Source organism: Aquila chrysaetos, chromosome 10, assembly GCF_900496995.4.
Source record: "Aquila chrysaetos chrysaetos chromosome 10, bAquChr1.4, whole genome shotgun sequence".
Taxonomy (NCBI): Eukaryota; Metazoa; Chordata; class Aves; order Accipitriformes; family Accipitridae; genus Aquila; species Aquila chrysaetos.
The window spans coordinates 33,504,860-33,519,342 of record NC_044013.1 but is presented as its reverse complement, the minus strand read 5'-3'; the positions used below and the strand labels follow the sequence as shown (position 1 = coordinate 33,519,342).

Below are 14,483 nucleotides of genomic sequence, written 5' to 3'. Positions count from 1 at the left end.
GCCAGGAGTATAACTATCCCTTGAACATTGTAGGGACCAAGGATGTAAAGTAGTGTAACATCTCAGGTAATGTAGTTCCACATCCACCAGCCTCTGCAAGCCCCACTCACTCCTCCAGCCGGATCCAGACTGCCTGACAACTCAGTTGTCTTTCATTCAAGTATCACTATTCTGCTGTCTGCACTTTAGCCATCTTTACCTCTGAGGTATACAGGCACCTGTCAGCTTGATGGAAGCAGTCTATATATAGATCGTGGATGAAGTGTTGATTCTGGTCTTCTGACATTATTATAATTCTTACTATTTATATGTCGATTTATTTTTCCAGATGACCAAAAGTTTCCAAGACAAGTTTTCATTTCTCTATTTAGAAAACTTAAGATATCTTTGAGCACGCCAGAAAATGCTCGACTTCACCCCCCGCCAAGCATTTCATCAGAATTTTCAGGCTTTTACCAGCATAGTGCATAGTCACGTTTTTTCTTCTTTATTTCACAACACGAGGGAGTGAGGCACAGATTAAGTGTTCTATTTAAAAATGCTTTGACACATTTTGTTGAAGCCAAGACAATTCTGTTGAAGTATTATCATGATTTACTTGAGGTAAATCAGCAAATAACTCATGTTGCCCCATAGGGCCTCTCAGCTAAGTGTGTGTTTTATATACACAGAGCCCTATAGCTTCAGCAATTGGCACATTTCCTTCAAGTCAATGCAGAGATTACACAATAAGACAGAGATATTTAGAGAGATGCTGCTGGTGGTGTCTGAGCCCCTAGGCTTTGTTCAGGCAGCTCCAATCTGAATGGATCACTTCCATACCAAAAGAAAAAAAAAATCTCTGGAGTGCAATGCAAAGTGTTTTCTATTAATGGCAACATGAATGTTATTGCCGAGCTGTGTTATGCTGGATGATTGTATGCAGCAGAAGGTAATTTAACTCGCCAGAATTTTGCTTTGCTTTCCTCCCCCAGGTTAAAAGTCTGATCAGATGCTTGCTCTACACGCAAAATCATCAGATGACTGCAGCAAATGCCTCTCAGAACACAAAGCAGTATCAAGCAGGCAGCAGCTAAAACAAGCCCCCCGCTGCCAGAGGAAGCAAACAGTGGGGCTGTGGTTTCCCACCGATTTCCCCAGCCCTTAGTTGGTGGAGGGAGGATTATTAAACCCTTCTGCTTTGCTCTGAAGTGCTACAAATAGAACGGTAAATCTAAATAATGAGGTGCACGCTGTTCCCTTCAGTATGTGCTGCAGATGACAAGCAGGGACCAAAACCCACAAGGAAAACGTAAGTATAGCTGGAGGCTCTTGTGCCCACCATGGAGCTGACTCCTGAAGTGTGTTGACATATATACCTTGTACTTGTGTTGCACATCCTGCAATTGTGACTGCCTTGTGGTTTAAGTGAGGCTGTTCATTCATGCCAGGATACTCTTTGCACCAGTGACACCCCCATTACATGGCTCAGCACCGACTCTGACAAGCTACAGAAAAGCGAGGTTGTATCCTGAGATCAGAGCAGCAGTTCTCAAACTATTCCCTGACTTTCCCCCTCTTCTGCCTTCTGCTCCCCTGAGGAAGGTGGCATGTACAATTGCACCAGGACCACTTTCGCCGTGATGGTCCCTATGGGTTCTCAGGCCCAGCCCACAAGGACCCTTGGCCATAAAGAGCCTGATGGAGGGTCTTCTGAAGGGGACTACTTCTCATGCCTGCCCCCAAATAAATCCTACCTGCTCTGGTTTGAGATTGCCCATGTTAGACTGGGCTTGGTTCAAAAGCTCCGAGACCTGCCTATGATCATTAGCTAGAGAGCAGATTGGACAGGATTACACCAAGGCTGATGTTTTTTCTCATGTATTGGCCTACACCTGAGGCAAACTACTGCTTTGCTCATCGACTGCAGGCACTTAAACCCCTAAGGTTGGGTTTCTGGAAGTAGAAACCTCAGAAAGAGGGTGAGTGCCTACAGAAACATGCTGAGGGATAAAATCTAGCTACCCTCTCTAGGACTGATCAGAGTCATGTATGGGGCCATTGATGCCTCATCCAAACTTCTATTTAACTGGCATGCGGTGAATATGTTGGACAAACTCAACTACCCATGTCTGAAAGTAGCATTATTAAGAGCAGGTGTAACTATTCATAAGCAAGGGATAGGTCTGAGCCACTTGCCAGCTTTGTTACTTCAGTGTATTAGAATTAATGGGTAGGGTCCTTTGTTCCCTATAAGTATTGAGCTAGAAATTCATGGCTACTTTCAGAAGTGATTCAAGTCCTTCATATTGCATGGAGGAATCCATGAACAAAAGTGTTTTCACCTGTGAGCAGTTAAAGGCTAAGAGGGCATCTTCAGCAACACACACACAAATTCACACTCTCTCCCTCTCTTGATCAGGATCCTCAGCTGAGAATTCAAAGGCCACTTTTCAAGGCATTCCTCTTGTGTCTAAAGCACCAGTTTGTGAGGTTTTGGAGTGGATTAATCTCCCTCTATTGAACCTGATAAAACTTTTCTGATAGAAAGCTGATTTCTGATTTAGACTCAGCTCCTGTCTGCATTATCAAAAATATTCCTGACCATTCCTCCACACTCCTTAAGTCTTTCAGTGAGATTCAGTGTATCTCATCAGTTATTGGCAATTGGTGATCCTGTTAATAGCAGTTCCCAGAGTCCCAACCAAAGCTAACATGATGACAGGACATGATCTCAGCATGCTGAATCATTTTTGTAGGGGGACCTGACATTTTCAAAAGAGGCTTTAGCTACTTGCCATTTTTCTGGGGTAATTCCTATATATGACCTGGCATACCTGGGCTGAGTATATCTACTCTGGCTAATGCTTCCTGAAATGACACATTTCAGAATAATTCTATGTTACATATTTGGATAACTACTTCACGAGCTGTTTGTCTTTGAGAATGAAAAGCAAATTATTTTTAAAAAGTGAGAAAAAAGAAAGAAAACATGTCTAAGTGAAGATTTTACTGTTTTGGGGCTCTGGTTTCGAAGTAGGGCTGATGGCCAAAGTTACTGGATAACATAAATTCCCTTTCAATTTCTTTGCAATTTGGAAGCTAATACAACTCCAGTGAAAGTTCCTAATGTTATTTTTCCTCTCTTAACCTAATTAACAAACTGAAAATTTATGTAGTCCTAAATGGAATTACTTTCTCCTAAGCACTGCAGAGAGAGTTCTCATGTACCTATTAAAGCATGGGTATCGATGCTAATGCTTCACTCCAGCTACAATACCTGAATTCTCTTCACAGGAATAATACATCAAAATTGCCCTGTCTGAGGCCATGCTCCTTTATGATGCAACCTGCTAACATGAACTCAGGACAGTACCACCCTGCCTCCATTATTATTATTTTAAATGTTGAGTTGGAGTTGTTAATTTTAGCATATTTACCTGCTGAACATTTAGAAAAGCCTGGGTGTGGCTCAAAAATCTGTTACGTTTTTAAAGACCTAAAAAAACCCCACCCCAAATTGCTTAGTTTTCTTTTCATAAGAGGCTTCAAGAACTCTTTTGATTAAATTTTTAAAAAACAACACCAAATAAATTGCTTAAAGTCTCAGAGAGGAATAATTTTTTTTCTTGAACATGATTTTTCAATGATGGCTCTTTCAATAGAGTTGTATTAAAACAGGATTACTTGTTAACAAGTACCTGCCATCACTTTTAGAGTGATATTCTAGGGTACTACTAATACTGTGCTAATAGCTTCACATGCAGTTAGTTTCTCAAAAACAGATTTAACACATTTCCAAACAGAAAATGTGTGTATTATTTTGTGGCTTAAATCTGTTTTATCGTGATACCACTTCCAAAATATTGAAGGCATAAAATGGTTTATGGTCCAAAAGATAAACTAGCACAAGCCACTATGTTGGAACATAGGGAAGGATCTGAGAAAGTGCTAAAAGCATTATTACAGCTACAGAATGGACTCTTAAATCTTTTATGCAACTTGATCAGTTCCCACTGGAACCACACTGTATAGCTTTCATAAATAAACACCCAAAGTTGCTGTACACAGTGTTTCCAGACTATAACAGACTGCTTTTGTGCTTTAACAGGTTTTGTGTTAAATTGTAAACTACAAATGGCCCCATGAAAAATTCTTTTTTCCAGCATGCTGCCTGTGAATGGCATGTCATCTTTCTTGATGATCAACAAAACAATCACATTTGTATAGCACTAAACAGTCAGCCGCTTCATCCACCATGGAACTGCCGCAGCTCACGCAGGCTGGGAGGACCAGCCCAGCAACATCATCCTCTCCGAGGGAAAAGACTGGTTTCCTGAACTGGAATTTGCCCATGGCAACGAGATTAAGGAGATGATTCCTCTCCCACCTTGCTTTTTTTGACACGAAAAAGCAGTGGAGAATAACCCTCCATTTCTATCTGCTCAACCATTACAACACTAAAAGCCTCCATATGTTGAACTGTCTTTTGCATGTAGAAAAGGCATTCAAATCCCTGGCTTATTACTCAGTGTTTTCAACCAAACCTGGTAACTGAGTTTTGGGTTGTCCATTTTCAATAGAACAGTTTAACCTTACAGTAGACCATACTTTTCCAGCTCATTTTTTAAATGGAGCGCTCTCCAAAAGATCAGGCTGTAGCAGACATCTCCCGTACTGTACTGGCTACAGCTCAATGATTTGCAAAGCACAAAATTCTATGTCCTGCAGGCTCCAGCCCCCAAACTGCCCTCCTCGCCATAACTCTGCATGCTTGCGTTGCAGTCACCCTCCTCCCCACCCAAGAAATCTGGAAAAATATCTGTCAGAGAAAAGGCAGTTTGTCCTAACTGTTCTAATGGTTTGGTTAAAGCTCATACTGTGTGCTCCCAAGTAAAACATAATCTGTTTCTTAAAACTCTAAGCACCGCTGTTGATTTAAAAACAGTAAAAAGAATGCAGGTGACTTTGTGAAGATGTACTCTGGAGAGCAGTGTGAAAAGAAAAAACACACAAAGGTGGTTTCAGAAATAAGGACTTTTGCAAGGAGTTTTTGGAACATCTGTAGTAGTCTAAGACACATGAAAAGCATCCAGACCATAAAAATTGAAACAAAACATTTTGTAAGTGAATAAAACATTTTAAGTGCTGTACAAAGAGAGAATAAAAATCCGTGCAGTATAATTACGTATTTTATAATTCTGAATTAGTGACAGAAAGGTAAAAAGGGAAAATTAGTGTAGTTCTCTTTTAAGGGCACTGATGAGATTTGACCTCACCCTTAATTTAATTTAGAGGCAGAAACAGGTATTCTGTTAATGTTCTCCCACGAGTCAGTATAACATGTTAAACTCTGCTACATGTAAGGCAAAAACATATGTGGCTCACCATTGTGTAGAAAGCATTTTAGTCTAGGGGATAGGATGACTGTGCCTATCTTTTTTTTTTCCAGAAGAGAATAAAAATATGGCTGTGTACTATATACCACATAGTATGCAGATGGTGGTACTTCAGGGAACAGGAGGTGAATGAGTGGAAGGATCAGCAATTTTGAGTAGAACTTCTGTATAAGCTATGAATGAATACAGCCTTCCTACCATGGAGTGGCAATGATCTCAGCACAGTAGCAGCAAATAATTTGTCCCAGAACAGTTAAGTTTCTTAGCCTAAAGCAGAAATAACATTTTAAAATATACAGTCTCCACCCCTGAAACGCCTCTAGGCTGTTCTCTTGGCCAGAGCATGCTGACAGCTTGGAGAGGGAGAGATGAAACAAATATCAATGGTCTAGTGCATAAGGATCAGCCAAGACTGAGGTCCTGCTGTGTTAGGATCTAGGCGTACATGTAGTAACTACTGTTTTTCTCTGAACCTCCTACCGTTTAAATAGAAAGGATCATTATCTGTGTCTTGCAGAGTAACCAAGAGATTTGCTTTAAGTCTCAGATGAACTTGTTGCAGAGCCAGAAACTCAATCTGAAGGCCTAAAAATTGAACTTCAATTGTCTAAAAACCAGAGACATCCACAACAGGCCAGTGGAAGTAGCACAGGACTTACAAAAGAGCTACGCTGATCTGAAGTGGCAACTGGAGGAGCATCTAGAGTGACATGTGTGCAACTGAGTCCCAGCCTTGCATCTTGGCCTTTTCCCTCAACAGACGGACAGCAACAGGGAGATACTTTCAAAACCGACTTCATGTGTTAACAAGTTACAGGTACAATCTCTGTTCCTGTAGGACTAATACAATTGTACTGCACCTTCACTGAACACAGGAAAAATCTGCAGGAATTTAGACACAAAACAGCCGATTTCTATTGTGCCGTACTTCGAGCCATTTCTGAGCTCACAGGAGAGGAGACAGAAAAATGAGCAGCCATTTGAAGCATGTGCTGCTATTAATGCTCACTAAGTCCACTTCACCCATGTAGCTACTGTTAAGCATATAGTATAAAGTGGACTTGAACAATAATATTGGATATTTCCTTGCCCCTGCACACCGCAAAAAGTAAAGTTCATGAAGAGTTTTTAATTATAATTCACACAAAAATGCATTGCTGCTGCTTCCTGACTTACTTAGGAAGGACACCGTCATAAGGAAATGAAAGAGAAGTAAGTTTTGCCCCACAGCCAAAAGGAAAAAACATACCATTTCCTGTATGAGTGGAAAGCAAACATTGAGAGAATACAAGTGGATATTTCAGAACTTCCATTGCATGTATCCATGCACATGGACAAGGCATAATTTAAAGAGCTATGGTGTTGCTGAAGCTGGGGACACTTTTGTTGATGTCTGTTGAGAATCACTGTTATATAACTCATATCCCAGCACAGAGAAATGTCAGAGAGCTCCAGCAAAAATATAACTTGGAAAAATTTGTCATTACAGATGGTCTAAATTATACTGCACAGCACAGACTGTCTCTTCTCCTACAGCATTTTGCAGGTTGTGTATGTAAGAAATCCTCTATTCCCTGCTATAGAACTAGGAAATGGATCATGAAATAATTTCTAGTGTAAAGTCAGCAGATATAAAACTAATGAATGAGTCTTGACTCAACATGACTTTCTCTGGGTGCCAAACTAGACCTTAAACTAGGGCAGGCTAAGATCTACCAGTTCTGATGTGATGCTGCAGACATCACAGAAAACAAACAAAAAATGAATGAGTGGATATTTTGGTCAGTGTTTATCAGGGTCAGCTGACAACTTCTTACATAGACAGATGTGCTGATTTAGGTTAGGTACATTTAACTGTGGCTTTGTTTCAAAAAAAACAATGGGCCTGCATGGCAGCTGCAGGAAGTGTCACCTAGCCAGCAAAGCCAAAGGAGTTAAAAGTGGGTTTTTTGGGACACCACACATATTGAAAAGAACCTTGCAAAATCTGTGCCACCCTTCATGGCCTTCCACAGACTCATTCTATTTTCCTCATGGACCTTTCTCCTGCTACCCTACCACCTTCAGGATTCATGTTTACCTCCTCTGCATTGATTCTATCCATGAAGGTATAAGGCTGCTTTCAGCAGACTGTGTCTCTTATCCTCCTCAACTGACTCCTTAGTATGTTCACAGTGATGCCTTATGTCTGCTTTGATTGTCTACTGGTCAGAAGTAGTTTTGTCCACAACCCTGTGAATGTAACAACTCTCACTGGCTTTGAAACAGGCCTTAGACAAGGAAGAACAGAATTTGCTAGCATCTTTTCAGTAGCCCATACAGTGATTAAAAAGGTAATAGAAAAAATTCCTTTGACTTTTGTTTGCATAGCTCCTCCTGAAAAGTGGGGAAAGTAAGAGAAAGTTAGAGCCAGTCCATAGTCTACTACAGAAATTAACTTCAATGAGAATAATGTTGCTTACAAACCCAGGAAGCTGCACTGCATAGGAAATAGAGCATGAAAAGGATTTGTGCTGTGATGTCAAGATTAGAGAGAACAAGCAACATGAATTAGCAAGTGGAATGCAAATATTGTACATTCAAGTGTAACTTCAGTGTAATATCAGAGATGTGGATGCATAAGGCATTGGAGAGTCTCTAAAGTAATATTAAAACTGCTGCTTTCTTCTGACTGGAGTCCATGCACAGTGGCTTAGGTGCCCCTAGCCTCCATTGATCTGGAGCTGATGCTTTCTCCTTACTCTTCTTCAGCAGTTTTTATTGCATGAAATTAGAGATTTTGCTTATGTGGATACTTTGCATTTGGGACAGTGACTTGCTCACAAGAACATGTGGAGGTTGACACGTCTTGGCTTTGGACAGAGACAGCAGTAACTAACCAAAGATAACATAGAGGTCCTTTAGAGAGTGGTGGGGGGAAGAAAAGCAGAGTCATGAGAAAGTGAGTGTGCTAGTAAGCACAAGCTAGGCTGCTTTGTTGGCTAGGTGGATCAGTAACTAGAGACAACAGTCTCAGCCTTCTGCGCTTCTCTTTGCACCTCCTTGCAAGATGAAGGAACAGGGCAGCATTTAATTGAGATGAATTTTTCTAATGCATCATTATTTAGTTTCAGGGCCTTCTTGCCCCTGAACATGGAGCTCAGAGTTGTATGTGTAATGCTGCACTTACAATAAAGCAACTACTTGAATGCTTTACTGAATCAGGGCCATGGTATACGAAAAGCTTTCTGTAACTGGAAGGGTTGAACTAGGAACCCCTTGAATGCAGACAAGAAAAATTAGTTTTATTGTGTAAAAAAAACATTTTTAAAGGCTTTACATGCTTTATGAGCTTGGGGCAGAAGTATTTCAAAATGTGAGAAAATGTTAAGCAAGTTTCCTTTAATTCTGCAAGAATGGAGCCTATGTTTTTAAAGGAAAGGCTCTAGGTCTAAGCTTGTCCATGCCTATAAAAGCCCATTGTTAATTTAAGATCAGTTGGATGACCATCATTACCTCCTTGTTACGAAGCTCTCCGCTTCTCTTGATCTGTGAGCTCCAGATTTGAATACTGAAATGACAGGTTTAGGGCTCACGCCATATTATTCCTCCATATTCTCCCTTCATTTACAGGTTTAATGCCATAGAAATTGTCTTCTCTCACCTTAATTACTTGACCTTCTCCCTGTAAATGGCGTAGTTGCGCTGCAATGACTGCACTTGACTCAACAGCTACCTTCTGTGTGCATTGCTCTTCCCTACTTGACCCAAAAATCATCTCAGTACTTCATTTTTGGAGGCATTTCATTGCTTTTCCTTAAGGAAATTAATTCCTTCCTTGTACAAGAAAGCTGACTTCTGTTTTCCACTTGAATACTTTTTTAGGCAGAGAGGGGAGGAGGAATGAAGTGGGTGATTTGGGGTTTTAAATCAATAAATTCAAACTCCCAAAATACAGTACTAGTGCAAAGGGGCAAGTATGTAATTTTCTCAGTAGCAAATAGAGCTACATGTATCTAAATCCAAGACATTCATCAGCTCTTTTATAGGATAAGACAAGGCTCAGAAATGATTTTCTGTTTAAGTACATAAGATCAAACATGTTTGTCATTTTAGCCTTCTCTTTATTCTATCTGATTTCAAGATCTTCAGACAGACTCTCTTTAGATGTCATTGCTTCAAGCTTGTGCTTTTATCACATTAACCACTCTTCATGAGCTTTTACACATCAAAATGTCTTTAGATACATTGTTGAAGAGAGACTACTTGTGAAGACTTCAATAAAAAGTTAGAGAATCTGTGCCTGCAACTTTATACAAATACACTTAGAGGAAAAAAAACCCAGTGAAACCAAAATAAAACCCAAAACAAAAATCCACAATGCTGCATTCTCATTGTGTTTTTTCAAGAAGGAGAAAAAAAGACATTTTCATTATGCTTGAATACAGCTTTGTTAGTGTGCAAAAGCCCAGAAGTGGTGAGCCATCTCACGCCTGTCAGATTCTTAAATTTTTGGAGCTTAATACTTTTGCCTTTTTGAACTATTCCCTCCCTGCTGTACTAAGCAGATGGTTATACCAAGCTCTGTAATTAGAAAGACCTCCATTTCCTAATGGATTGCCTAGACTTTTGCTGATCTGCATCTCCAGGTATGTGTTGGTCCTGCTTCTATTCAAGTTTTTGACTATAGAAAATTCTTCCTAGCTAGTAGAAAGGGCTAGGCTTTGCTCTAAATGGTTGTAACTGAGGACAGAACTGGCCTTTGTAAGATTGTTTGGTGATTTCATCACTGGTTGCCATCACTCGTGCTTCACCAATACCTTGCAATTAACACTAATGAACAGAGGACAACAATAACAACATGTGCATGGCATTAAAGCTCTCTCATTCCTCACACAAGCAGGTTTGGACTCCCCTCTGGCTAAAGGGTGCATTTGTACATGGAAAGAGACTGTTTCCAGAGCACATCAGCATTGTGGTATCACAAGGAGACCAGTACAGTGGCAGGATATTTCCATGGCAAGTATTTCATACTGGCAGTTTTATTATCAGTTACAGTTTCACTTATTTCTGGAATAAGTCTCCTATTTTTGACACAACTGCTTGTAGTCAGACTAGAGTGCAAGGAGCATTAGAAAGAAACTTCAAAAGCATTTTCAGGACATTTTTGTGCATATGCATGTAGGTAGATTGATGATAAGCTAAATAGCCAGCTGGGCTGTGTTGATATGTGGTTGTGAAGTATAGCAGCAGGATTTGGTAGAGGATAAAGGGGAGCTACCTTTCTTTCATCAGCATCCACGAGGTGCTGGAATCACACTGAAACATACACTGTGACACTGTGATGTGTCAGCATGTTAAATAAGAAAAAGTCTAGCCATTACACCTGCATTACTAGGCATAAGAGCCAGACAGTATCCAGCTGTCTGAATGCATTGTCCTGCATTTACCTCCAAATAACTGAAAGAGTAAACACTGGAGCTATGTTTGAAAAAGATAATGTAGTTCCTTGCATTTAAAATAAATAAATAAATAAACAAATAATCACACATACATGGTCATCTCCAAGTTCTGCTGTGGAGCTGGTCACCCAAGGGAGGCCACTTGTAAGTGAATGACTGTAATTTGTTAGTACAAGGATAAGCACTACAGTGGTATGCAAGATGTAAAGCCACAGCCTTACTATGTTGATTGCTTATTTCAGGAGTAAGAAGCTATGCCTTGAGGAGCTTAGAGTGTGATTAGGCAGCCAGAGTGGAAGCATTTATGTTCCAGTTACTAAAATAAACCAGTACCTAGATGGTCATTCACACAGGCCTTCCTGGTTAGAAAAGAAACATGCATCTCCTACATCTTTGGCAAGTATTTTCCTCCTTATTCTGTAGGTGCGTGAAGAGCACACAAACCTCTTGCTCTCAGCTGAGCCTGGTTGCATAGCCCAAGCCTCCCACACACTATTTTCAGAGCATGTTGCCTGGAGGAATTATAGAACAAAGGTATTATTAATCACTAGGAGCAGTTCTTCCTCAGCCATTTAAAATCTTTCAGTGCAGAATGTCCCATAATGTCTCAGCTGTTAACAATCAAGTCCCAATATTACCAATTCACAATCCTAATCAGTTCTGAGATTAAACACACCCTGCATCAACCCATCCCTCAGAAATATGACTAAAAACACTACTTGCCAGAAAACTAACAAAAACACCTTACCCCACACTCTCCCAACTCATCCAGTGTGAAGATAGTAAGCAGAGTGACAGTGTTTGTTGCTAATTTTTTCTAAAGAATACCACCAGCTTGTCTGATGTGTAAATCATTGCTGGTGAACTGCTGATTTTTATTGTTGCATCTCTTTGGAAATCAGGAGAGCACTGTAATATGAATGAATTTAAAGAATGAAAGAAAACAAAGGGAGTCTTAATTTGTTGCATAATTATTAAATTTCTAGCCATGCTACACTGGTCCCTGAAGCACATAACAGTACTCTGTTTCTCAGAGTTTGATTGTTGATGTCCCTTAAATATATTTGCATAGAACAAAAAAAATTTGTATTTAAAATATTGCCATAAATGAAACCCAAAGGAAACATCTTTTCTTAATGTAACTGCAGGAGAGGTTTGAACTAAGACAACCTAAATGGTAAATGCAATTGTGTTCCATTTTCGTGCTATTTGGAGAAGACTTTGAGCTCAGAACATAATGTTTTTTAAATTCCTCTTCCCTGTTAATTTGGGAGGTTAATTATGTGACATACACGAAGCACCTCGGATTAATGATAAATAATTTGGTGTTTGAAAGAGGCTGTGTCAACATAGGATAGGGATAGGACTGTAGTTAGGAACAAAAAAAAAAGACCATTCAGTGCCTTCACAGATAAGGACACTTGGCATGCATTTGAAAGGCACAGCAGCAAATCATTAACTTTGAGAATTGTTTTCTAGCAAGTTTTAAGCCCTGATTTATCAAAAGGAGGAATGCTCACTCCAGGCTGTTAACTGTTTAAAAGGGAGGTTGTTCCTGATAATCTGGTTCCTTGATTCCTGAAGTGGGGACTGGATGTGTCTGGGATAAAGGCTGGGAGGCAGATGGCTGAGCAAGTCCTATGGAAAGGCAACTAAACTAGAAATGCAGGAAGGCCATTTATTTTATTGCTTTTTGTTCTGTATTTGTATCAAATTTTTGTTTGTTTGTTTTCTAAAAGGTTCTTTGTTTGATCTCTTCTGATAGCTGCGGGTGTGCAAGTGTGACAGCAGGAAGGTCATCAGCTGAGAAAGGGTGAGTAGTGCCGCAGCCATTACAGTATGACTGTGCATCTATTGTTCATCACCATTTCTCATGTTTGTTTATAGCTGCAAACAAATATAATGCCAAATTGCATCGGGGAAAAAGTTTACAACAGATCCCTAGGAATTTAGCTGGAAATAGCTGAAGGAAAGACATGCGTAACTGAAGAAGGAGCAGCATTATGGTGAGCATGCTGTGGTAACACCAGCTGATCAGTCCTCTCAGTAGACCAGCCCACTGCTAACTGCGCACTATACTGCTCCATTAGGAACAACTTTTTGGCTATAAGATCACTTGCCATTTCCTGATTTTTTTTTTTTCTCACATATTTAAATGTTCTTAAACTCTGAATGGTCTATCTCAGTGATCTGTACTCCCAGTTAGGTTTCTGAGCAAAAAGTGATTTGTATATGTGTCTGCACTGGCCCAGAAATTATCTATTTGCGGTTTGCTCCGATTGCTTCTGACAGCAATACCTCTGTTCTCCAGCTTGCCTCTCCCGCTGAGCGCATGCACCATGCTGAGCACATGCACCAAGCAGTGTGCCCAGGTGGCCAAGAAGGCCAACGGCATCCTGGCCTGTATCAGAAATAGTGTGGCCAGCAGGAGCAGGGAGGTGATTGTTCCCCTGTACTCGGCACTGGTGATGCCGCACCTCGAGTACTGTGTTCAGTTTTGGGCCCCTCACTCCAGGAAAGACATTGAGGTGCTGGAGCGTGTTCAGAGAAGGGCAACCGAGTTGGTGAGGGGGCTGGAGCACAAGTCTTACGAGGAGCGGCTGAGGGACCTGAGGCTGTTTAGTCTAGAAAAGAGGAGGCTGAGGGGAGACCTTATTGCCCTCTACAACTGCCTGAAGGGGGGTGTTGTAGTGAGGTGGGTGCTGGTCTCTTCTGCCAGGTGGCTGGTGATAGGACGAGAGGAAATAGCCTCAAGTTGCGGCAAGGGAGATTTCGGTTGGATATTAGGAAAAATTTCTTTACTGAGAGGGTTGTCAGACATTGGAATAGGCTGCCCAGGGAAGTGGTTGAGTCACCATCCCTGGAGGTATTCAAAAAGCACGTAGACAAGGTACTCCAGAACATGGTTTAGTAGGCATGGTTGATGGTTGGACTCGATGATCTTGAAGGTCTTTTCCAACCTAAAGGATTCTATGCTTCAAGCCGAAGGGCCAGCCATGGAACAGAATAAAAAGCAGTTAGCACAGAAACTGCTTAACTACCCACCTGACTTTGGTGCATGCACATGGCTTACCAAGGCAGCTGATCACCCACCTGAATAGTCCATAACTAACAGACTAGGTACACAAGGTGATCTGGACTGATTAGCATGAAGACCGGTCCGTCTGACAGATGAATCCAGACACACAGCAATGGGATCACACAATTTCCATCCAGATCTCAGTTTGAACAGTTGGCCTCTGGGAACCATTTCAGTGAACTGCATATGGAGTAATGAAAGGCTAGATGATGGGTGGGTATCCAGTCTTTCTAGAAGGATCCACTAGCTACCTGGAGCTAAAAGCTTCTTCAGAAGCAGGTAAACTGGGTATTTCTGAGTTAAATCCTCCAATGCTTGCTCCTTGGGCATTTTTCATATATAAATCTATGCCTACCTCAATATTCATTCTGCAGTTGCATTTCCATTTATATCTCCATATGAGGAGTCATATGCCAGTTAAAAAGGGGAGGGGGGAAATGAAAATGGAGAGCAAATATCTTGCAATAACATAAGATAAAACTGTTACCTTACAAAGGAAATGTGTGACACCCAGCACACCAAAAGGTATTACTTCCTTAAATAAGGCTGGGTTTGAATATCATACACTGAATGTTGTAGAAGATT

At 40.8% G+C, this 14,483-nt stretch overlaps 1 long non-coding RNA gene across 1 annotated transcript; it reads left to right on the top strand.

Annotated features, from left to right (window-relative positions):
- The first annotated feature begins 987 nt into the window (after positions 1 to 987).
- LOC115347650 lies at positions 988 to 9,545 on the top strand. Its single transcript, XR_003925559.1, has 3 exons — positions 988 to 1,291; positions 4,146 to 4,529; positions 5,896 to 9,545. It is a non-coding gene; the product is annotated as an uncharacterized LOC115347650 (long non-coding RNA).
- The last annotated feature ends 4,938 nt before the right edge of the window (positions 9,546 to 14,483 follow it).